This window comes from Macaca thibetana, chromosome 10, assembly GCF_024542745.1.
Source record: "Macaca thibetana thibetana isolate TM-01 chromosome 10, ASM2454274v1, whole genome shotgun sequence".
In the NCBI taxonomy this organism is placed as follows: domain Eukaryota; kingdom Metazoa; phylum Chordata; class Mammalia; order Primates; family Cercopithecidae; genus Macaca; species Macaca thibetana.
The window spans coordinates 51,960,442-51,982,507 of record NC_065587.1 but is presented as its reverse complement, the minus strand read 5'-3'; the positions used below and the strand labels follow the sequence as shown (position 1 = coordinate 51,982,507).

The following is a 22,066-nucleotide window of genomic DNA, read 5'->3' as shown; positions in this document are numbered from 1 at the left end:
GTTAGAATCCCACAGAATTTTATTTCAGCTCTGGCCCTTTCTGGCTGTGAGGTCTCGGGTGATTGTCTTCTCTCTCTGCATGCATTTCATCGCCTACAAATGGGACATCCACATCTGCCAGAGGGACTAGCTCTGGGATCATCCTCCGAAGCCCACCACTGCTGCTGCTGCTGCTTCATGCATTGGCAGTGATTTTGAATGCCTTGCTGGATGTTCACATAGGTTAAAAAGCTACTTGAAATGATTTGAGCCCAGAACTGAATTCCATTTTACTTAGAAATACATTTTTATTTTTACTGTTTTAAACTGAGTTTTACCACACTGTTCCCATGGTGTAAACCACGGGAAGATTGTCCTCAGTTTTTTTCAGGATTTATTGAATGTTGCTCACCAGTTTGAAGAAAATCACCTTATCAACGGCAGAGCCTCTTGTGGTGTCTGAGTTGCCCAGAACAGTACAGCTGTAGTCAGTCTTCATCTGTGGCTTCGTTCACTGCGATTTTGAATCCAAGTTCAAGCCTCTGATGACATTATTACGTTTTCTAGCTTAGTCATATCAGGTGTATTACTCTGTTCTCATGCTGCTATGAAGAAACACCCGAGACTGGGTAATTTATAAAGGAAAGAGGCTTAACTGACTCACAGTTCTGCAGGGCTGGGGATGCCTCAGGAAACTTACAATTATGGCAGAAGGGGAAGCAGGCTTGTCTTCCTTCACATGGTGGCAGCAAGAAGCGCAGAGTGAAGTAGGGGGAAGCACCTTATAAAACCATCAGATTATCCTGAGAACTCACTCACTGTCACGAGAAAAGTATGGAGGTGACCACCCCCATGATTCAGTGACCTCCCCACAGGTCCCTTCCATGACATGTGGATATTATGGGAGCTACAGTTCCACATGAGATTTAGGTGGGGACACAGCCAGACCGTATCACCAGGGCACTTACATGTTGAACGGTGTTTTATTTTATTATAAATTCCTTTCTTTTTCTCTTTATATCCCTCTGGGGAAATTATGTTGATTAAGAAATATGCATGTAGCTAGGTTATATTTTCTATGAATTTCATTTCAGTTGAGTAAAGGGGAAGTGATAAAATATTTGTGTTAAAAGCCTGGCATTGACTGTGATAGAGTTGAGAATCACACATCTGCAAAGAATTAGCTACATCTTCTCTTTCCATAGGGAACCCACAGCCTCACTGAGAGATACCTTGGAGCTCTTTGTTAGTTTGAGTCACATTTTACAAGGAAGGACTTTCTGTCCTCTCCCAACCGCTGTCCTTTGCTAGGACTCCTTAAGAGGGAAAACGCTCCCTCTTAAAGTGTCTGCAGGAGACCTGTGTAATCATTTAGCCCACATCCTGGGCCACATCAGCTCTCCTGAAATAGTCCTACTAGCTGAGTGTGGCTGTCTCACTCCCCTTTGCTGGAGGAACAGACCTGGACTTCTGCCAAATTGAGGTCCCTGCCTGGTGAGTAAGTAATTTGTTTCCTCCATAGGAGACGGAGCGACAATCAAGAAACAAACAAACACATTTTTTTTTTTTTTAAAGGCATAGAAGCTTAGTCATGCAAATCAAGACAGAGGAGAGAGGGTAAAGAAAAGGGCCTTATTCATATTCTGCAACTTCAGCAGGCCCTGGCCCATGGGCTGATTTCTATTAAAACACTCAGCCCAGGGCAGCCAACACTCCGGCTCATTAATAAAGGTTTGTCCCAACCGGAGTAAACACCACCCGTTCCCAGGACACCCAGAAGCAGAAAATTAACAAGAGGTGAACTGGGTCATTAGCTGCGGCACAATATGGGTCATCCTAGATTAATTTAGTCCCCTTCAACTGGAGGCTCAAAGAGAGTGACCGGTTCTCATAGTGGGGGACAGTGACTTAGCAGCGTGTTGAGGTCTCTTGGATACCAGGCCAGGAGCTGTCATTATGATTCATGGCACCTCTGACATCACTCGGTGGTTTTGTGATGCAAAGTTCACATGTCTGAGCACACATAAGGGACTCTGTGAATACGTGTGTATTTGTTGTGTGCATGCCTGCAGAATGGGACACAGAGACTCACTCTATTCATCAGGGATTTGCTTTAATCAGGTAGGTAAGATCCCCAGACACAGAAAGGACTGTCATGTGGGAAGACATTCATTACACTCTAGGTCCCAAGAAGCGGGAGACACGGCATGCTCTGCAGGGCCACACAGGGGACCGGGGAACCCAGGGAACCGTGCTCTGCAGGGCCACACAGGGGACCGGGGAACCCAGGGAACCGTGCTCTGCAGGGCCACACGGGGGACCGGGGAACCCAGGGAACCGTGCTCTGCAGGGCCACACGGGGGACTGGGGAACCCAGGGAACCGTGCTCTGCAGGGCCACGCGGGGGACCTGGGAACCCAGGGAACCGTGCTCTGCAGGGCCATACGGGGAACCGGGGAACCCAGGGAACCGTGCTCTGCAGGGCCACATGGAGGACCGGGGAACCCCGGGAATCGTGCTCTGCAGGGCCACACGGGAAACCTGGGAACCCGGGGAATCGTGCTCTGCAGGGCCACACGGGGGACCGGGGAACCCGGGGAACCGTGCTCTGCAGGGCCACACGGGGGACCGGGGAACCGGGGGAATCGTGCTCTGCAGGGCCACACGGGGAACACTTTCTTTCAAGAGGAAGAGGGAGGAAGTGAGACATAAGTAAGAGACTTTATTGAGGAATGAATGGGCGGGCAGAGTCACCAGGCTTAGGGTGGTTAGTTGAGTCATTCCACCAGACTCTGGGACACAGGGGCTGTCCTAGTTGTCTGGTACCTGGCCCTGGAGAGGGAGAGCCCAATGAAAGAAGTGGTTGGGGTGTGGGCTCTTGATCTGGTTTTTCATTTGCAAGACATGCTCCAGGTGAGTTGCTTCCTGTCTCTTAGGAATTGGCAAGCATGGGAAGAGCATGCTGTCCAGGGTCGGCAAGGCCTGGAAATGTCAGAGCATCAGAATACTGAAAATAAAAGACACGGTCAGTACTCATACATAGACATGACACTCACCTATACACGCATACGCAGACTCACACTGTGAACAGCTGAGTTAAAAATGCCTTCCACTCCTGGAAGCGGGAGTCACATCACTTTCTCCAAAGCATGTCTTATCCTATACAATGGGTGCTTTAAGTGCAAGAATACTCGAGAAACGGCAGGGATAAAGTTAAACAAATCCAAGTGTTATAATTCTGCATTATGCATATGTTTTGACTTTTCATCTTTTATTCAGAGAGTAAGAAAACCAAATAGAGTCAAGGAAGCCCAGCCAACCAGCTCAGTTTCACATGGGCAGAACCAGCAGGCAATTGAAAGGGGAGGGAACCCCCTTGCCAAAGCCGCCTCCCCTTGCACTGGGAAGCCCACTGCAGGCCACCACCTGGGCTGGGAGATTTGTCAGCAGACATTGGCCTGTGACAGTCACACTTCCTGCTCCTCAGTCTGAGATACCCCAACCAGATTGCAGAGACCGGATGGGGAGGGAGCAGCCTCTGCAGAGGCCCACCTGGTTTTCCAGCCCTGGACTTGCAGCCGGGACATCAGGGCTCCCTCCTGCTCCCCCACCCCTCCTGCTCGTGAAGCAAGCCCCTCCTGCCCAGAGGGGAGGCTTCTCTGCCCTGGAAAGATGCTTGGAAACTTGGCGATGCTTCCAGACGTGCAGGCGCCGGGGGCCTGCCCACTCCTCCTCCTCTTCTCCTAGACTCGCTGACCTTCCTTCTGTGTCACAAACAACCAGGTTCATTCCCGACCCAGGGACCCTGTGTGACCGACTGTGCTCCTGCTGGATGCTGTCCCCAGCCCTGTGCATGGCTGCCCCTTCTCACCTTTCAGGGCTCTGCCAGGTGTCACCTCCTGGGTGAGCACCTCCCTGACCACCCTGTCCCCAGGAGTCCCCTCCACCAAGGCACTTTCTAGCATGTCACCCCGTTTCCTCTTCTCAGGATCACTCACCACCATCTGAAATGAACTTGAGCATGTGTTGACTTGGGGAACATCTCTCCCCCTCCTTACCTGTTGTGAGCTCAAGGAAAATCAGGGACCGACCTGACTTATGAACCTGTGTCCCCAGCACCTATAGTGGGTACCCAGCCCACAGGTGCTGGCTGTACATGATGCTGAGGACTCCGAGGGTGAGCCTGGCATCCGAGTCCTGGGCTCAAGTCCTGATACAGCTATTCCCAGGCACCTGACTTTGGGAGAGATGCCTCCTCTCTGGGTCAAGGTTTTTTCCTTTGTGGCATGAACCAATACTCCAGTATCCATCACTCACGACTGCTGGGGCTCAAAGACAAGGTGACATGTGTCAAGGTGCTTGGCCAACTCAGAGAATTGTACAAAGAGAAGTGACCATGTTAAGTTGCTGGCCCACTCCTAGGTAGAAGTCAGGGAGTGGCCTAAGGAAGAGCATGGTGATGGCCCGCCTGGCGGAAGTCTGCAGTGTGTGGGTGTGTGTGTGCAGATGTGTTTGTACATGCATGTTATTAATGTTGTTTAATTGCCATTCAGGCTCCATAAATAGTAGCTAATTCTTCCTATGTGCCGAGCATATACACTCACTTAATTCTTGCAACAACCCTGTGTGGTAGGCACTGCTGTTACCACATCATCCCCCTTCTACAGATAAGGGAACTGAGGCAAGGGAGAAGAAATGACACAATCTCCTGGACCCTCTTGATGCCACTGTGGACAACAGGCCACCTGAACTCACGTTTCCAGGCTCCACTTGGCCATTTCTGTGACTCTAAGTTCCCCAATCAAAGCTTAAATTCATCACGCTGGCGTCCTTTGAGGTTAAAAAAATGATGAATTTTCTGCAACTCACTTCTCTTTCTAGGTTAAATCTATTTTGGTGGGAAGGCTGGGGGTACTGGGAATGTGATATTGATCAATCTAGAATGCGTAGAGGAGCGGACAGCAGCTTTTAATCAAACAAGACTTTCAACCCTGCCACAGACCATCCATTTGCAGGTTCTCCTGGGACATGGACGTGGTGCATGGGGCTGTGTTCACCTGTGGTGGGGACATGTCAGCTCCTTCGGGGCTCCACTCGACCAGACCCAGTTGTCGTGACACTGCAGGCAGGAGAGAGCAGCATGCATCACATGGGGCTGGGGTCTTCTGAACACCCTGAAGGGGCATCTCTGGGTTTCACCTACCTGGACGGTTTCTCTCTGTTTTGCTAGTTCTTAGCGGGCTTCCCTTTGTGAGAAACAAACTTCCTCCACTCTGTTTGTTTGTTTTTTTTGAGACAAGGTCTCACTCTGTCACCCAGGCTGAAGTGCAGTAGCTTGATCAGGGCTCACTGTAACCTCCACCTCCCAGGGCCAAGCAATCCTCTCACCCCCGCCTCTCTAGTAACTGGGATTTCAAGTGTGCACCACCATGCCTGGCTAATTTGGGTTTCGCCATGTTACTCAGGCTGGTCTCAAACTCCTGGGCTCAAGCAATTTGCCCACCTCGGCCTCCCAAAGTGCTGGGATTACAGGCATGAGCCACTGTGCCTGGCCTCCTTCCCCAACTCTTAATCCCCCAGCTCCCCAGCTCCAAGACTGGCAAATGACCCAGACCCAGCCAATCAAACATACTCAGTGATGGCATCAGGAGGTGGGTTCGTGAGTCCAGCTTGTCTGATCTGAGTCAGTCCCTGGACTTCTGCTGGGGAACTGGGGAAGAGGCTTCTCTTTTCTACTGTCCTTGCTGGGCTGATGGGATGATCAGGATCTGCTGGGGCATCTTTGCCACCTCATGAGAACTGTGTGACCCAGAAGGAAGACCACCCAGGAGGATACCAGCCTGAGAAATGGAAAAGATCCCTTCCTGATGACGTCATTTTGCACCAAGATCCAGCTGTGCCTGTAGTCAGATACTGTTGGGCCATTAAGTTTCTGGAGTGAAGATATTCATGTTTTGGCTCATTTGAGTTTGAGTGGGTGTTCTGTCCTTTGTGATCAAGAGCGCTGCCCGATAGAGCTTGCAGTGAGCCGAGATTGTGCCACTGTACTCCAGTCTGGTGACAGAGACTCCATCTCAAAAAAAAAAAAAAAAAAAAAAAAAAAGAGTGCTGCCCGATAGATGACAGTTCCCCCCTTTTGTCTCAGTGACTTTTAGGGCTTTTGGAGGTCTGCTATGGGGGAGCCTAGGCTGTAGGAGGAGATTCATATTTGTCCTGTATTGTTGGGAAACCTTTGACCTAAGACTAGACTGAAATGGCCTCAGGTGCTCTAATCAAATTAAGACCCGGTCCAATCCTTGTGGGCCCCTGAACTAGCAGGAGGTTGTGACCCTCTGGTTGATGGTGGGGTGAGAGCCAGGAGTCTGGATGGGCCAGATGTAGGCAGACTGCAGGATGAGGTTCAAAGGTTACAGCTCGAAATGACATTGAAGATCAAGACCTGCGCTGTCCTCCATGGTAGCCACTGGGCACCTGGGGTTATTTCAGTTTATATCAATTAAAACTAAATAGCTTTAAAAATTCACTTCCTCCATCACACTAGCCACATTTTGAGCACTCCATAGTCACATGTGGCTATTGGCTGCCATACTGGACAGTGCAGACACAGAACATTTTCACCATGTGCAGAAAGTTGTACTCAACAACACGAGACAGACCTATAAAGTTCTGAGTCCAGAAGACGTCAAGTTGGAGACAGGCACTAGCAAGAAAAAGAGAGCAACAATAAGGGGAACTGTGACCAAGAGGCCTCCACTCATTCTTTCCATCCTTCCTTCATTCACCTCTTCACCTCACATTGATTGAGCTCCTATCAGGCACCCTCTATGGCTGCGGGCTCCAGGGAAACACAAGAGAATTAGACAGATGTAGCCTCAGACCACACAGAGCTCACGTTTAGTCTGGGGAGTCAGACACTAAAGGAGGTAAATAAGTCACTAAACGAGACAATTCCAGAAAATAGTAAATGCCAACATGAAAAGAGAGCAGGTAATAGGATAGAGCGTCTTTGGTGGGAGGATCAGGCCTCAAGTTTGGGGAGACATGTCATCTTTGGGCAGCTAAAAACTACAGGGCTCAGAAAACCTCAGACATACAGAAAAGAGAGGAATGTGCTGCTTTATAGCCCACTCCCAGGAAGGCTGGGAAGCCCTGGTCCGGCGGAAGCATGGAATTGGGAAGGGTATCCGACCACAAGGACAGGAAGTGGACAGGGGCCTCCAGGAAGCAGAGAAGAAAGGAAGCGCAGAAGTAGCCACGGGGCCGTCGTGGAGTCTTTTCATGGACAGAAACACAAAGAGGCTGTTAGGAACAGCCACCCCCGGCCAGCCCCGCCTGTGGTCGTGACCTGACACTCATGGTTTGTGAAGGTTGTTTGGTGGGTTCGTGTTTCAGAGGCATTTGGCCTCTCTGCTTTTGGAACCTCCGTGAGTGGACTTTCTCTCGGGGCTCACAGTATTTTACCCCCTTCAAGGAAGTGGCTGGTTGTAGTTTAGCAAACAGCCACTGACATCGCTGCTCCTTCAGCCTCTGCAGACAGAGCTGCAAGATCCTCGAGGCCTTTTTGATCCCCAGAAACAAAGTTCGCAGGAGGCCAGAGCCTTTGGTGGTGGGGAGCGGAGTCAGCAGGGGGAGGGGAGAGGCCCTTAGGAGAGACTGAGCCGTCAGGCCACCGAGGGAACCTGGGCCTGGGATGAGGGACGTCAGCCCTTGGAGCAGCTGCAACAGTAGAGTCTGACCTCCCAGCAAGGAGCTCTGGCTGCACGTTTGTTTTCTTTGAGCAAAACCTCGGAAACAAAGATGCCTACGATGATCTCCGCACATAGGAACTTTCCATTTCTGCCTTACGCAGGGCATACGTGTGTCACTTAGGTGTTAAAACAGACCAAAATGTGTTCTCCCACCCGGAAGTGAGCAAAGCCAACCCCAGCTGCGGTTCCCCGACAGCCCAGTGAATTCATCCAAAGGAAATGGCCCCACGAGGAGGTGGGCGAGGCCCACAGAGGACGGTCGTGGTGGGAAACTCAGCAGGCGGAAATGTTCTCTTGGTTTCTGGGCAGGCTGGAGGTTTCCCAAGGGGCCGGTGAAGTTTCAGCCCTAATAGCTGCAGGATTCTCTCGGGGATAAATGACAAAAGACCTGATGGCTCCGGTGGCTTAGCTGAGAGTGCATTAATAGGCTTCAGCACTCATGCTCGATCTTCAGGCAAGCTGGGTCTGACCCCTGGACACTGTCCCCCCAAGTCTCTGGCCTCCACGTGTCCACCCGCTGCCAGGAGGAGGCCCAGCAGCTCCAGGTGCCCCTGCCTGGTGCCAGCTGCCCACCGAAGCTCTCGCCTCACACTCTCAGGTTCAAATCCAGGGACAAGAGTGGATCCCACAAAGGCCCATGAGAGTCACCCCGAACGGTCAGCTTAGGTCCCTCCTTCGCTGAGCCCATCGTTGTCCAGGGCAAGTGGTGCTGGCTAGGCTAGGTCCAGCTCCCGTGTCCACCCTGGGACCTGAGGTTCAGGGTCAGCTCACCCCAGACACATGGATTGGGCGGGGAGGGTGAGTCCTCACATGCTCACCAGGTTCTGTCATGCGGAAGGGGAAGCGGGGGCAGGAGGAGGCAACAAGACCTGTTCCCTCCTCTAACGGCACTCGTAGGACAGCCCAGCCACACATGCAAAGAATCTTGAAGGCATAGGATGATGTGGTTGGTGTGGAAGAAGGTTCATAAATTCTGGATTTAGCTTTGAGGGCTTCAGCTGACCTGGAATTTATACCTGTGCAGGTGGTTGCTGGGTAGGGTGACCACTACCGTCTCTCTCCATCACCCAGGGCTGTGCTCAGCTCAAAGCCACAGAAGCCCAGGCACGGTGGCATCTCCGGGGGGAAGTTGCCTTATTCCAGATTCATAGGTCCAGGGGCAGAGGGGCCAGGGCAGGTGTGGGGCCGCAGGATACCACCCAGGGCCTGGCTCCTTCTGCCTTTCTGCCGCCATCTTCAGCTGGTGCCTTTACCTCAAGGCCTCCTGTGGTTGCTGGTGCTGCCACGCTCGGCCTCCTGTCTGCCTCCAGATGGGAGAGGAGGAAGCAGGAGGTGAGAGCAGGAAGGGGCTTACATAAGAGACCATACTTTCCCAGAATCCCTAGCAGCTGCCTGTTCTCCCCCTCCACTGGGCTAGAGCTGTGTCACACAGGCTGAGTGGCCAGGGAGCTGGGCACCATCCAGGGAGCGTGTGATCGTCAGGGTCCTGCTGGTAAGAAAAGGGCATGTGGGTAGACATCTGGAGTGCCTGTCATGGTCCAATTAACTGGCTAAAGGGATTTGTGGGTGTGCAGCTGTTTTCAATCAAAAGTACATAATTCACATCTTCCCAAACACAGATTCCTGCTTTTGAGTAATGAAGGCGACCAAACCACATGACCCTGCCTGCAAAGATCCCACCTGGACTCCCAGTTCCTCCAAGGAACCGTCATGTGGTTCAAATTCATTAGAAATTCTCCAAATCTCCACCCTCCTCAGGGTGCAGAGTTGGCTGCTTTTCTGTGTCCCCTGCTGATCACCGCAACTCCTGGGTGCCTCGCCCTGAGAAGCCCCCGCTGTCCTCCGTCTGCAGACAAGCCGAGGTATGAAAGCCTCCTCGCTGGCCCAGGAGCCTGTCATTGTCCTCCAGCAGCTCTAGCCTGGATGCGGTCCCAGAGATAAATCATATCTCTTTAAAAAGTCACGGTGGCCCATTATTTCTGCTTGAAAATACCCCTGGCTCTTCACTGGCGAGCTGGTTGACAGGCCCCGGCTGTTGTGCTCAGCGCTGCATAGAGTCACGTCAGTCTGTCGACTTGTGTAGTGAGCAAGCTGGTAGCTTCAGATGGCGTGCAAATAAAATCCCATCCTGGCATCCAGGACTTGGCGGGGGGTTGCAGAGAGAACCACATCTGCAGAAGAGTTGGTAATATTTTACAGTCCCAGCCTCATGTCCACGTGAAATGCCCTGTTCATGCCGGGCTACAGGGGCAGGAGCAAAAATGATACAATGACAATTCCTGGGCGGTGTTCTGCAATATTCTGCAACACTTTCTCAAGAAAACTCCAATCTTTAAAAATAGACTGAGCACAATTAAACAATCACTATAGATATTTCAACTGCAGGCATACAGTGAATCATCATCTACCCATCACCCAGGTTCAACAGCTCTCAGGGTTTGCCCCCTTCCTTCCAGCTCTTTCTCCTCTTTCTGCCAAGTTATTTTAAAGCAAATCCCAGACCTCAAGTGGACATTTTCTTTTTTCCTTTTTCTTTCTTTTTTTTTTTGAGATAGAGTCTCGTTCTGTCGCCTGTTGCCCATGCTGGAATGCACTGACTTGATCTCGGCTCACTGCAAGCTCCGCCTCTTGGGTTCACGCCATTCTCCGGCCTCAGCCTCCCACGTAGCTGGGACTACAGGTGCCTGCCACCATGCCCAGCTAATTTTTTTTGTATTTTTAGTAGAGACGGGGTTTCACCATGTTAGCCAGGATGGTCTTGATCTCCTGACCTCGTGATCCACCTGCCTCGGCCTCCCAAAGTGCTGGGGTTGCAGGCGTGAGCCACCGTGCCCAGCCGACTTTTTTTGTTTGTTTAAGGTGGAGTCTTACTCTGTTGCCCAGGCTGGAGTGCAGTGGCGCGATCTCGGCTCACTGTAGCCTCTGCCTCCCAGGTTCAAGCAATTCTCCTGCCTCAGCCTCCCGAGTAGCTGGGATTACAGGCACCACCACGCCCGGCTAATTTTTGTATTTTTAGTGGAGACGGAGTTACCATGTTGGCCAGGCTGGTCTCAAACTCCTGACCTCAGGTGATCCACCCGCCTCAGCTTCCCAAAGTGCTGGGATTACAGGCGTGAGCCACTGTGCCTGGCCTTCAATTGGACATTTTCTAACAAAGTTGCAATATCCTAATCAAGTCTAATGTTCAAATTCCCCCAGGTGTTGCACAGATTTTTTTTTCTGGTTGCTTTTCCAGAAATTCAACAAGGACCACATGGCATTTGGTTGTTAATCTCTAACTTCTCTTCGGTTGACAGTGATCCCCTCTCCTTCATTTTACTTTTAATGCCACTGCTTGTTGAATTCCTGGGAGCAGTTGCTCTGTGGGATGCCCCACATCCAGGATTTGTGCGTCTGCTGCCTCATGGTGTCATTTCAATTCCTTCCACAGGCGGATGCCACTGGACATCCTTGCCAAGGTGTGTCAGTTTCAGTTAAACCCAGAATGGGGTGTTGGAGCTCAAAGGAGCCATCGTCAAGCCATTGCTTGAGCAAAGGAAGGTATGGGTTTTTTTTTTCTTCCTGTCGCCCAGGCTGGAGTGCAGTGGCATGATCTCAGCTCACTGCAACCTCGGCCTCCTGGGTTCAAGCGATTCTCCTGCATCAGCCTTTTGAGTAGCTGGGATTACAGGCATGCACCACCACGCTCAGCTAATTTTTGTATTTTCTTAGCAGAGATGGGGATTCACCATGTTGGCCAGGCTGGTCTCAAACTCCTGACCTCGTGATTTGCCCGCCTATGGCCTCTCAAAGTGCTGGGATTTCAGGCGTGAGCCACTGTGCCTGGCCTGTGTTTTAAGATGATTTCCTGGATTCTTGTTGAACTAGCAAGGCAGGTGTTTGCTCCCAGGCCTCACCATCAAATTCCCTAACAGCTCTGCTCTGGGTTGAGTCACTTTAATGAGCTGCCCTGCCTTTCCCAGGTGAGACGTCAATTAGAGTTTGCAGTCCTAATACCAGGGTCACGTTCTCAGCACCTGAAGAAACCCTAATAGTCGAGACAGAATGAATGAAGGACGGATCAATGGGCCAGGTCTACACAAGCACACCCATAAGGCAACCCGAGGGCACGTTATTTTGGTCTGAGTTATCTCCTGGGTCACGGGCATGAGACTAGGAAGGTCAAGGTTCGCTTGTTATCGTTGTGTGCTGGGCTCTGCTGTGGGCGCCTTCTTATTACATCCTCAGAACAGCCTCAGGATGGCTCATGATTTCCTCACTCACAGACAGGGACCTGAGGCTCAGGAAAGATACATTTGCACGAGGTCTCGCATCTTGTAGGTCTGGGTTCAGCCTGGACCCACGGTTTCCATTCTTGCCCTAATCCTCCATTCCCTCCATTCCTTCCCAGCAGCCAATCAGTGGCTGTCCAGACATGCACGCCAGCTGTGTTGTGCCCCCACCATATAAACTCCTCCAATCACTTCCCACTGCTCCCCATGTGAACCCCGGGGGGCTCACCCTGTCCCACAAGGCTTTGCCTGATCCATACCCCGCACCCCTTCCTGCATCCCTGCAACGTGCTTTCTCCACCTCCCCAGTCCTGGAGTCCTCTCTGTTCCCCGGACTTGTCCAGGCCAGGCCTGCCAGGCCTTGGCACCTGCTGTGCGCTTGACCTGGCGTGCTCCTGGTGGCCTTTACTGGGCTAGAGTCTTCTCAGTGCTCAGCCTGAGCTCAAAGTTCACCTCTTCAGAGAGGCCGTCCTTACCTCCCCATCCAATGTGGCCTTTCTTCCCTTCGCTCTTTCAATTCCCACTTCATTTCCTGTAGAGCATTTTCACCCTCTTCACCAATCTTGTTTTTTTATTTCCTTGTTTATTGTGCCTCCTTTACCAGAATGCCCACCCTCTGAGGGCCCAGGCCAGGTCTGTCTGCTCACAGCTCCAGTGCTCAGATAAGTCACTCCATAAATAAATAAATATTTTGCTCAGAAAATTGTGGATACATAAGTGAAACGGGTCTGAATAAATGAATTAAAACCAAAGTAAATGTGAGTCATCTTTCCCAAGTAGTCATATCATAATGTTAACAACCAAAAAAAAAAAAAAAAAAAGAATGAGGGAAGAATAGAACGCCTGCCTGGGGGAAGCTGGGCTGTGTCCCTGGACTTCCATTCCAGCAGGAAGAAGTGAAAACAGACTCCAAGGATTTCCACCGGACAGTGGCATGGCCGGACACTGTTTCTATGTCTGGTCAATGGAGCAGTGCTCCATGTTATGGCTGGCACGGTGCTGCCTGCCCTTCTGGGGGCATGACGACCACTTACTGGCCCTCTTGGGGCACGGGAACCCTTGGCTGTTTATTTTATTTTATTTATTTATTTGTTTGTTTTTGAGATAGAGTTTCACTCACTCTGTTGCCCAGGCTGGAGTGCAGTGGTGTGATCTCAGCTCACTGCAACCTCCAGTTCCTGGGTTCAAGTGATTCTCATGGCTCAGACTTCCAAGTAGCTGGGATTACAGGCCTGCGTCACCACACCTGGCTGATTTGTGTGTTTTTAGTAGAGATGGGGTTTCACCATGTTGCCCAGACTGGTCTCAAACTCCTGGCCTCAAGTGATCCTCCTGCCTCGGCCTCCCAAAGTGCTGGGATTACAGGCATGAGCCACCGCGCCTGGCCCCCTTGCCTGTTTATTATCTCCTTTATTATTAAATTCCAAAGAGCTTTGGATGAATCTCTGTTTTTTTCTCCTCTCTCTATCCCAGAGGATGTTCTCAGGCCTGATGGAGTCACTGAGGGACCCTGAAGAGGGCTCTGAGTAGCCCTGGATGGGAAGGAGACCTCTCCATCCCCAGGCACAGGGAGACCAGCCTGTGCAGTATTTTCCTCTCCTGCATTTCAAGCCAGCTAAAGGCAGCCTTCACTTCCAGCTTCACTTCAGGAGTCCCCATCTCTGAAGCCAGATTCACCTGTGGCGGCTTCTTCCTGGTGACCTGACATCGCTTTCATGATGTTTTTATTCCAGAACCACCTGAGAGAGAAAAGAGAACTGGTTATAAAAAGGAACTGCTTCTCTTAATGACTCTTAAACTCCAGAGTGACCTGCCCAAGGGCAGGGAGCAGTGGGGCCTGGGGCGTTTCTGACAGCAGGGGCCATCCATCACCTGGCCCTGCCTCTGGCTTTGCACTGCCTTCCGCAGACCTCATCACTGCTGTCCTCTGTGGCATTTAATCAATGGCCTTTCTAGGAGTTCTGAGTGATGCTGTCTCTTGTCAGATGAGAATCCACCTGCAGCTGCCTCTGGAAGGAGTGTTCCAAAAGAGGAGGGTCCCAGGTGCTCCCTCTGCTGGGTAGGGGGAGGTCATAGGAGACGCTTTGGCCCCTGGGCAGCCCTTGTGGTTCCTGAAATTCCACAGCAACAACATGGAACCTCCAGGCTCCTCCAGGCTCAGCCCCAGAGGTGGGATGGAAGAGATGCCCAGAGCTCTGGGCTCCTGCAAAACCGAGCTCCCTTGTCTGCTCACAGCCGTGGCTCTGCCATCGCCTACCTGGAACCTGGCAGACTGTTCTTATCTCCCCTCTATCCCTGGTCATGTCAGCAGCCAGGAAGCCCAGGACCCAAGTCCTCCCTCATCCCCACTCTAATCTCCCCCAGCTCTGAGGCATGAAGACCCCCCCAACTCTTCCTGATCCCCTTGACCCCTCTTACTCCCTGAGCCTGGGATCCCCTTACTATCCTCCCTCCACCTTCTTTTCCCCACAGCATGGCTACCTTTGCACACGCTCAGTTTCTTGCTCATTTATTTATTTGAGTTCTAGAACGCATGCTCTGGGCAGCAAGAGCTTTTGTCTGCAGATTTTTATCTCATGTAAAACAGGCCGTGGCTCTGGAGAGGGAGAAGTGCTATGACGGGCCACTGGAGAAGTGGCTCAGGGTCAGAGGCACCTGTGGTGGGGGGACAGTGAAGGCTGCGGGGACGGAAGACCAGAGCTCAAGTGCTGCCTGCCTTTAACTTTCTGGACAGGCCATGGGAAAGGCTAGGCGGGGCTCCGGTTCCAAGTGTGGCGAGGAAGTCACTTGTCACCAGGTTTCCCTGCAATGGAGCCACCCATTAATGCATAATGTCTGCTCCTGCAAGCCTGTGAAATACGTCCCAGGCCAGGGCTTTGAATCCTGAGCGGCAAGGTGATTTCTACGTGCAGAGACCGCTCACGAGGAGGCCCTTCAATGCAAGTGTCCTCCCATAATCTGGGTTTCTCTCCAGTTTCAGTTCCTGAGCAGGTAAGCCAATTTCAAAATAATTTTTTCATAAGGTGATTATGAGGCATGGGTGCCATGGAGGTGTGGCTGATACCTCTGCCCTGGTCGCATCCTGCATCCCTGAAGCTCTGTGCTGTGACTCAGTGAGGTCGCGGTCTCTGTGCCCCCTTCACTGCCCAGTGGATGCAGCCAGGGACATGGTTTTCTCCCTTAGTTTACAATGGGATCAAAGAGGACGTTCAACACTCCTGACTTTAAAGAGACAGATAGAAGCTTTCCTTTTCTTTTTTTTCTTTTTTCTCTTTTCCTGTCCCTTCTCCTTCCCTGTCTCTGGAAAGCTCTACATAAAAGGATGCTCACTAAGGTACTATTTTCTTTTTCTTTCTTTCTTTCTTTCTTTTTTTTTTTTTTGAGATGGAGTTTCACTCTTGTTGCCCAGGCTAGAGTGCAATGGCGCAATCTTGGTTCACTGCAACCTCTGCCTCCCGGGTTCAAGAGAGTCTCCTGCCTCAGTAAAGTGCCATTTTCTAACAGCAAAATGCTGGGAACCATCAAGACGGGGAAATAGGAGAAGAAAGCGTGAGATAATGGTTCAGTAGACTATTACGCAGACATTCAAAATAACTCCATGTAGACCAGGAAGTAGTATGAACTGAAGTGAAAACTGTAAAACAGCATGAAATGCATTTTGTTAAGTAAGAAATAGTATAATGTGATAAGATGTACACCAATCAGGCAGCTAAGTTGAGGCCCTGCTGTGCACCTAACGGCATCCACGTGCTTGAAGACAGTGCTTCTCACACATTAATGTGCTCACAGACCACCTGAGGGGCTTGTTAAAATTGAGACTCCTATTCAGTAGGACCTGGGTGGGCCCTGAAATTCTGTATTTTTTAACAAGCTTCTACGTGATGACTAGGCTGCTGGTTTGCAGACCACACTGAAAGAAGCAAGACCTTAATAATATATTTTGACTTTGAACCTTCATAATAATCCTTAAAACTGAGTAAAACTGGTTCAGAGAAGGTCAGTGACTTCCCTAGATAGTGGCCTCTCAGGTAAGTGACACTGTCATATGAGTGATGTCCTCAGGTGAGTGCTGTCCCCGGAGTCACATGGCAGGGACATGGTGGAGTCAGGATTTGAACACAGATACCCAATTCCAAAGCTCCCAGTCTCAAACACATTGGCTGTAGCTGCAACTACATGAGTGATTTTTCTTTTTCCATAAAGTGTATTTCATCATTGTCTCATTAATTAAAAATTGATTATAAGATTGTAAAAAATTAATAAGATGTTGTCCCCTCCAATAATCTCTGAGGGGGACGATGAAAATCATTTTTTTTTTTTTTTGAGGCGGAGTCTTGCTCTGTCACCCAGCCTGGAGTGCAGTGTAGCAGTGGTGTGATCTCAGCTCACTGCAACCCCCACCTCCTGGGTTGAAGCGATTCTCCCACCTCAGCCTCCCAAGTAACTGGGATTACAGGTGCCCACTAACACACCGGGCTAATTTGTGTATTTTTGTAGAGATGGGGTTTCACAATGTTGGGCAAGCTGGTCTTGAACTCCTGACCTCAAGTGATCCACCTGATTCGGCCTCCCAAAGTGCTGGGATTACAGGTGTGAATCACCATGCCCAACCTGAAAATCACTTTTGTATGACACTGTTCTAAATGGATTGAGGGAAGTAAGTGAATGTGAAAGAGGCTTTGGGGGGCCGGGAGCGGTGGCTCACGCCTGTAATCCCAGCACTTTGGGAGGCCGAGGCAGGTGGATCACGAGGTCAGGAGAACGAGACCATCCTGGCTAACACGGTGAAACCCCATCTCTACTGAAAATACAAAAAATTAGCCAGGTGTGGTGGCGGGCGCCTGTAGTCCCAGCTACTCGGGAGGCTGAGGCAGGAGAATGGCGTGAACCCAGGAGGCGGAGGTTGCAGTGAGCTGAGATCACGCCACTTCACTCCAGCCTGGGCGACAGAGCGAGACTCCGTCTCAAAAAAAAAAAAAAAAAAAAAAGCAAGAGGCTTTGGAAGGACGGCAGATGCTGAGCGTTTATTGCGTAAGTTGTCACTCTCCATGGCTCAGCACAAAACAAAAGATGTTTTACAGCGACCTAAAATTGCAGTTGTTTTTGCCATGAAAATTCAACACAGCATCTTATCTTTGCTGTAAGAGTGACACAGACTTGAAGGGTCTGCTGTTACTGTGATGAACATTTTCAACCAGGTGAGACTCAGAGAGAGAAATCTCACTTGGACAGTGACACAAAGCCCTCCCAAGCTATGCTGTCTGAGTGGCTCCTGCCTTTTGCACCCTTGAACGTGGCCATGCACAGAGAAATCCCAGTTTGGGATGCATCTCTCACAGCCATGCTTCAGGTAATCTGGAGATTGCATGTCAGTCCATGTGTCCTTATCATAATAGAAATTAGAAGAGAAGAAAAACAAAACCTCCAACCTCATGAGAGAGTCTATAGAGAGTAAGGATAGAATAAAAGTAAGTTAATCCATTCTCCATTTCTGCTCCTTTTTAAGATTTTTTGTTGGTATGGAAATATGTGCTTAGAAAAACACTGCAGATCTGTACCCAAGTGATATGATCGAATAAAAACAATTTTTAAAAAGTCATCAAATTTAGCAGAGAAAAGCAAAAATACCAGATAGTCAAAATAGTAAAGTCACTCTCCAATTTACAGTGGGGACTGCATCCAGATATTTGGAACAGAGGAGGTTTTCTCACTGAGTGGTCTGCAATGGCTGATATTTGCCACTTCATTTTGGCTGTGCAGACACAGACTTTGCTTCATTTTGGCTGTGCAGACACAGACTTTGCATTGACAGACGAAGCTCAGGTTGTCTTGTCACAGGTGGTCTCTTAGATCTTGTTAACCTAAAAACAGGAGCAACCAGGGGTAGAGAGTCCATCCCTGTGATCTGGGCTCACGACTTCTTCCCAGGCCTCGCTTTACTCAGGGGTTACACTAAGGGGCTTCACTAGGTGACCTCTAGGGTCTCTCGTCTGACTCTGAAGTTTACATGTAAAGAACCAGGTTGGCTGTGAGAAGGTGTGTATTGCACACAAACAGCCAGCCAGGGCAGGCCTCGGTTTAATAATCTACCCCTTACTATCATGTGACACGAGAGTCAGAATCAAATAGAGAGCTATGGCTGCAGGGAATGGAAAACTCAGTGCAAACAGAGGTGAGCAGGAGGGAGATTCGTGGGCTCAAGCCTTCAAAAATCCCAGAGGTAAACAGCATCAGGAATGATTGGATCAGGTTGTGGTTCAGTTTCCCTGACGTTCTCTTGGTTCTTTCCTCTCTCATGGGTCATGATTTCGGACTGCCTTTTCTTGTGGTAGCAGAGAAGTCTGCAGTGGTTCTAAAAGCTGCATCCCATCCACTTTGTCCAGAGGAAACCATGGGAAAGCCAGGAGCCCAGGCAACATCTTACCTTTCACTGGCCCACCTGGGCCAGGTGCCCATTCTTGAATCAGTCAAGGTCAGAGAGTGGGAAGAGCTGGCTGCATCAGGCCAATCACAGCCCACTGCTGGGGCTGGGGGCAGGGTCGGGGCTACGGGCTACTGGGCTGCGAGATTTGGGGTCGGGTGAAGAAGGGCCTGGTGAATTGTTGCTGTAATCTTCCAACAGGGGCCCAGTGCAGGGAGAAAGTCACTCCATCTTCTTTGGCAAAAGAGAAACAATCATAATCCTCTTCTTCCAACCTTGCCACATTGTCACAAGGATGGAAACAGGTCACCAGAGGCAAAGCTTTGGTAGGAGCAAAGCCCTGCATAACTGTTAGCAGGAGGGGCAGGCACTGCAGCTATTTCTGATCTTGTTATGAAGGTGCCAAAATTTGTTTACTGTAAAGTTGGTTCTTTCAGGATGATGCAGTGCCTACTGTCAAATATCTCAATCAAAAAATTAAAAATTCTGTTACTTTATGGCGAAATCTATATTGCATGAAATTGATTTTTAAATTAAAATTAATTTTCACGACACAAGTAATATATAAATGTATTTCCCTGTAAGAAAACCAAAGACATTAAAGATAAGCTCAAGTCCCCAGTTACCATCCCCAGTCTACCCCCCCCTAAATTCTCAGAAAGGGACATTTGGCCTGAGATTGCCTCCTCTGGAGTGCTCATCAGTGAAGACCCAGCAGATCCCCAGTCAGTGCTCGAATTCCTTTAGGTATGAATGGAGTTGAGTTCATTCTGAGAATGAACCCTGAAGGCCGGGCTGACCTCAGGTGTATGGAGGTCCCTGGGGAATAGCAGATTCTTTCTACCCACGTCCATGCAGGAGCTGTTGGGTGTGACTTGGCTTCGGGGAGGCAGGACGTGTCCTCTTTGCAGAGTGGTGGGAGCTGGCACACACTGGGCACTATTCCCCGTGCCCTGTATCTATGATCCCACTTAGTCCTCACACCAACCCCATGAGATGAGGCACTATTACTAAGCTCCCCATGCTAAAATGGGGAAGCTGAGGCAGAGTGGTCAAGGCACTTGCTCAGGGGGCAGAGCTGGGACTTGAGCCTGGGCAGTTTAGCTCCAGAGACTATGTTCTTAACCACTAGGCCATGTGGGCTCAACCTCTGTTAAATCAGGTTGGGAGGCAAGAGTCCCACGTCAGCGAACTATATATCATCAACACCAGTACCAACACACACATCCACTCATACCCCCGCCCCCCCCACACACAACCACACACACGTGTGCTTGGCTGGAATACTGGGGCAAATCCATGAATGTTTCACAATTCCATCTTCAGATTCCCGGGGCGTCCAGAATTAACCAGCTTAACAAGCCCTTTCTCACTCCGCTTAACCCCACCTGTGAATCTCAATGCCCCTTCACGGCTGACAATGGAAACCCGCAGACAGGACTGGCCAGGCTGAGTGGAAGGGGCAGGGACGTCCCTCCAGGCTCAGGGTTCCACTTGGTGGCGGCTGGACCATCTCTTCTCGGCGTGTGCACACGGCCGAACCTGCTGTCTCTTTCTGAGGGGACACAGCCCCTGTCTAACGTTCCCCGGGCCGCGGTGGCGGGGTCAGGACTGAGCATCTCCCGCGCCCACCTCCACGCTCAGCCCGAGTCGAAGCCTTCGAGGCTCCCCAGTGCCATCTGCACAGGACCCAGGTGCCATCGCCTCCGGGACTCTCAGAAACTCAGGGCGGTCCCCGAGCAGCTCGCATCTCCTGGGGCTGAGCGTCTGCAGATGCTGCAGGAAGGAGGCGACCGGGTGAGGAAAAGGATCAGGAAACAGAGTTTGGCCAAGGCTTTGTCGGAGCCACTGGTCCCATGTGCACGGATCTCTAAGCAGTTCCTGCCTCCCTGAGACAGGGACGGGCCAGGCTTCCCATCGACCTCTCGCTCTCTGGACTTGGGTTGTAAATCGCCCCACAGGGGCAGAAACCACCCAGAAAGCTGGGAGCTGCCCCAGGAGCTTACAACTGGGGTGGGATAATCCGCAGAGTGGTCACCCACTTGCTTGTGGCCCTGGAGTCCCTGTGACCAGCCCTGGACACGTCACCTCAGAGGGAGGGGGCTTTGCCCGCTTCCTTCACCGCTGGGGCCAAGACCTGGAGCTTGGGTACAGAGCAGATCTCAGTAGGTATCTGTTGAGTGATTCGGAGCCCATCTGTCCCAAATACACTATGAGGAGGCCTCCAGGGTGTTAAGAAAGGAGGCGGCTGGGCTGGGGCAGAAATGCAAGAATTCCTGCCTGGGCAGGTTTCATCTGCACGGAAAGAGGAGATTCACTCCCGAAAGCTGTCAGGGTCTACCCTAGCCACAGTGATGCCTGACAGCCTGGAGGTGTGACCAGATTTCGGGGAGCGGGGAGAGGGACACAGTTTTGTTAGGGGCAGGGCCAAAGCAAGGCAGGGGGCAGGGTCATGCAGGGGTGTGGCCAGGATGGGGGTGTGGCCAGAATGAAGGTGGGGCCACCATGGAGAGGGGCCATGGTGGGGGTGGGGCCATGGTGGGGGCTGAGCCTTGCTGCAGGTTGTAGAAAGGCTGAGCCCATATAAAGGATCTGCTAACCCTTGATCTTCCCCAGGTGTCTCATGTTCCCAACACCGATGGTTCATTCCCCCATCTCCCACTGCATCGGCTGCTTTTCATTGAAGTTGTGACAACTGTCATCCTAACTCATTCCTTCGGAAAAGGCTACTGAGAAGGTGCCACCCTGGAGATGCTGCTCAGGAGAATAACCCTGCTGGCGACTGCTTTCACCTTCTGCCCCTGAAAGGGCCTGACTGTGGGGGTCTGAGCTACTCTACGAACATCCTCATATCCGAGGGAATGCAACGTTGAGTAGCAAATAACAAACACCACGACAGGTCAAGAGGGAGACTGCAGAAACAAAGCAAAAGCTTTCTTATTTTAGCACCTATAATGACATTTTGTTCCTGCTTTTGAGCATGTGGCCTATATTTTCATTTTGCACAGGCTCTGAAAATTATGTACTTGGATCTTCAGGGAGAATGTAATAAATCTACTAAGAGTCACCCTCATCCGCTCTGTCCTGCTCTCCTGTGTCTCTCAGAGTCAGCAGAGGGCCTTGTCAGAACAGAGTCCTCCCGCAGTCTTCCCCATCTCTGTAAATGGTGGCTCCACCCTCCCAGCTCTCAGGCCAACACCTGGGAGTCATTCTCCACTCTTCCCTGCCTTCCACACTCCGCTTCTCATCCACCAGCAAGTCCTGGCAGCTCTACCGGCAAGAGATCTGCAGTATTGGACTCCCTCACCTCCTCCACTTTGACGGCATGGCTCCGGTCACCATCACCTCCACCTGGCCTCCCTGTTGGTCTTGCTGCTCCAGCTGTTGCCCCACATCCCCAACCTGTCCTCAGAGAATCCCATTACAAAGGAAGCCAGACCACGTCCTGTCTCCCCTCGAGCCCTCCAATGGCTCCCACTTCCCTTAGGGTAAAAGCTGAAGTCTTCACAGGGTCACCTAAGGCCTGAGATGACCCGTCTCTCTCTCTGCCCCACTGTGACCCATCACCCCTCTGGCCTCATCTTCTAACACCCCCTGGCCCCAGCCACACAGGGCTCCTGGCTGCTTCTCAGCCTCATCCCTCCCCT

General features: G+C 51.1%; 2 long non-coding RNA genes across 4 annotated transcripts in view; both read left to right on the top strand.

The window, feature by feature from the left end:
• The window catches only part of LOC126964403 (uncharacterized), a 298,069-nt gene that overhangs the window by 124,917 nt on the left and 151,086 nt on the right, over positions 1–22,066 (top strand). The window lies entirely within an intron of this gene.
• LOC126964405 (uncharacterized) lies at positions 1,995–9,686 on the top strand. Of its 2 annotated transcripts, none has more exons than XR_007729363.1 (3): positions 1,995–2,100; positions 2,916–3,004; positions 9,347–9,686. It is a non-coding gene; the product is annotated as an uncharacterized LOC126964405 (long non-coding RNA). The 2 variants fall into 2 exon arrangements; XR_007729362.1 differs by lacking the exon at positions 9,347–9,686 and adding an exon at positions 4,647–4,838.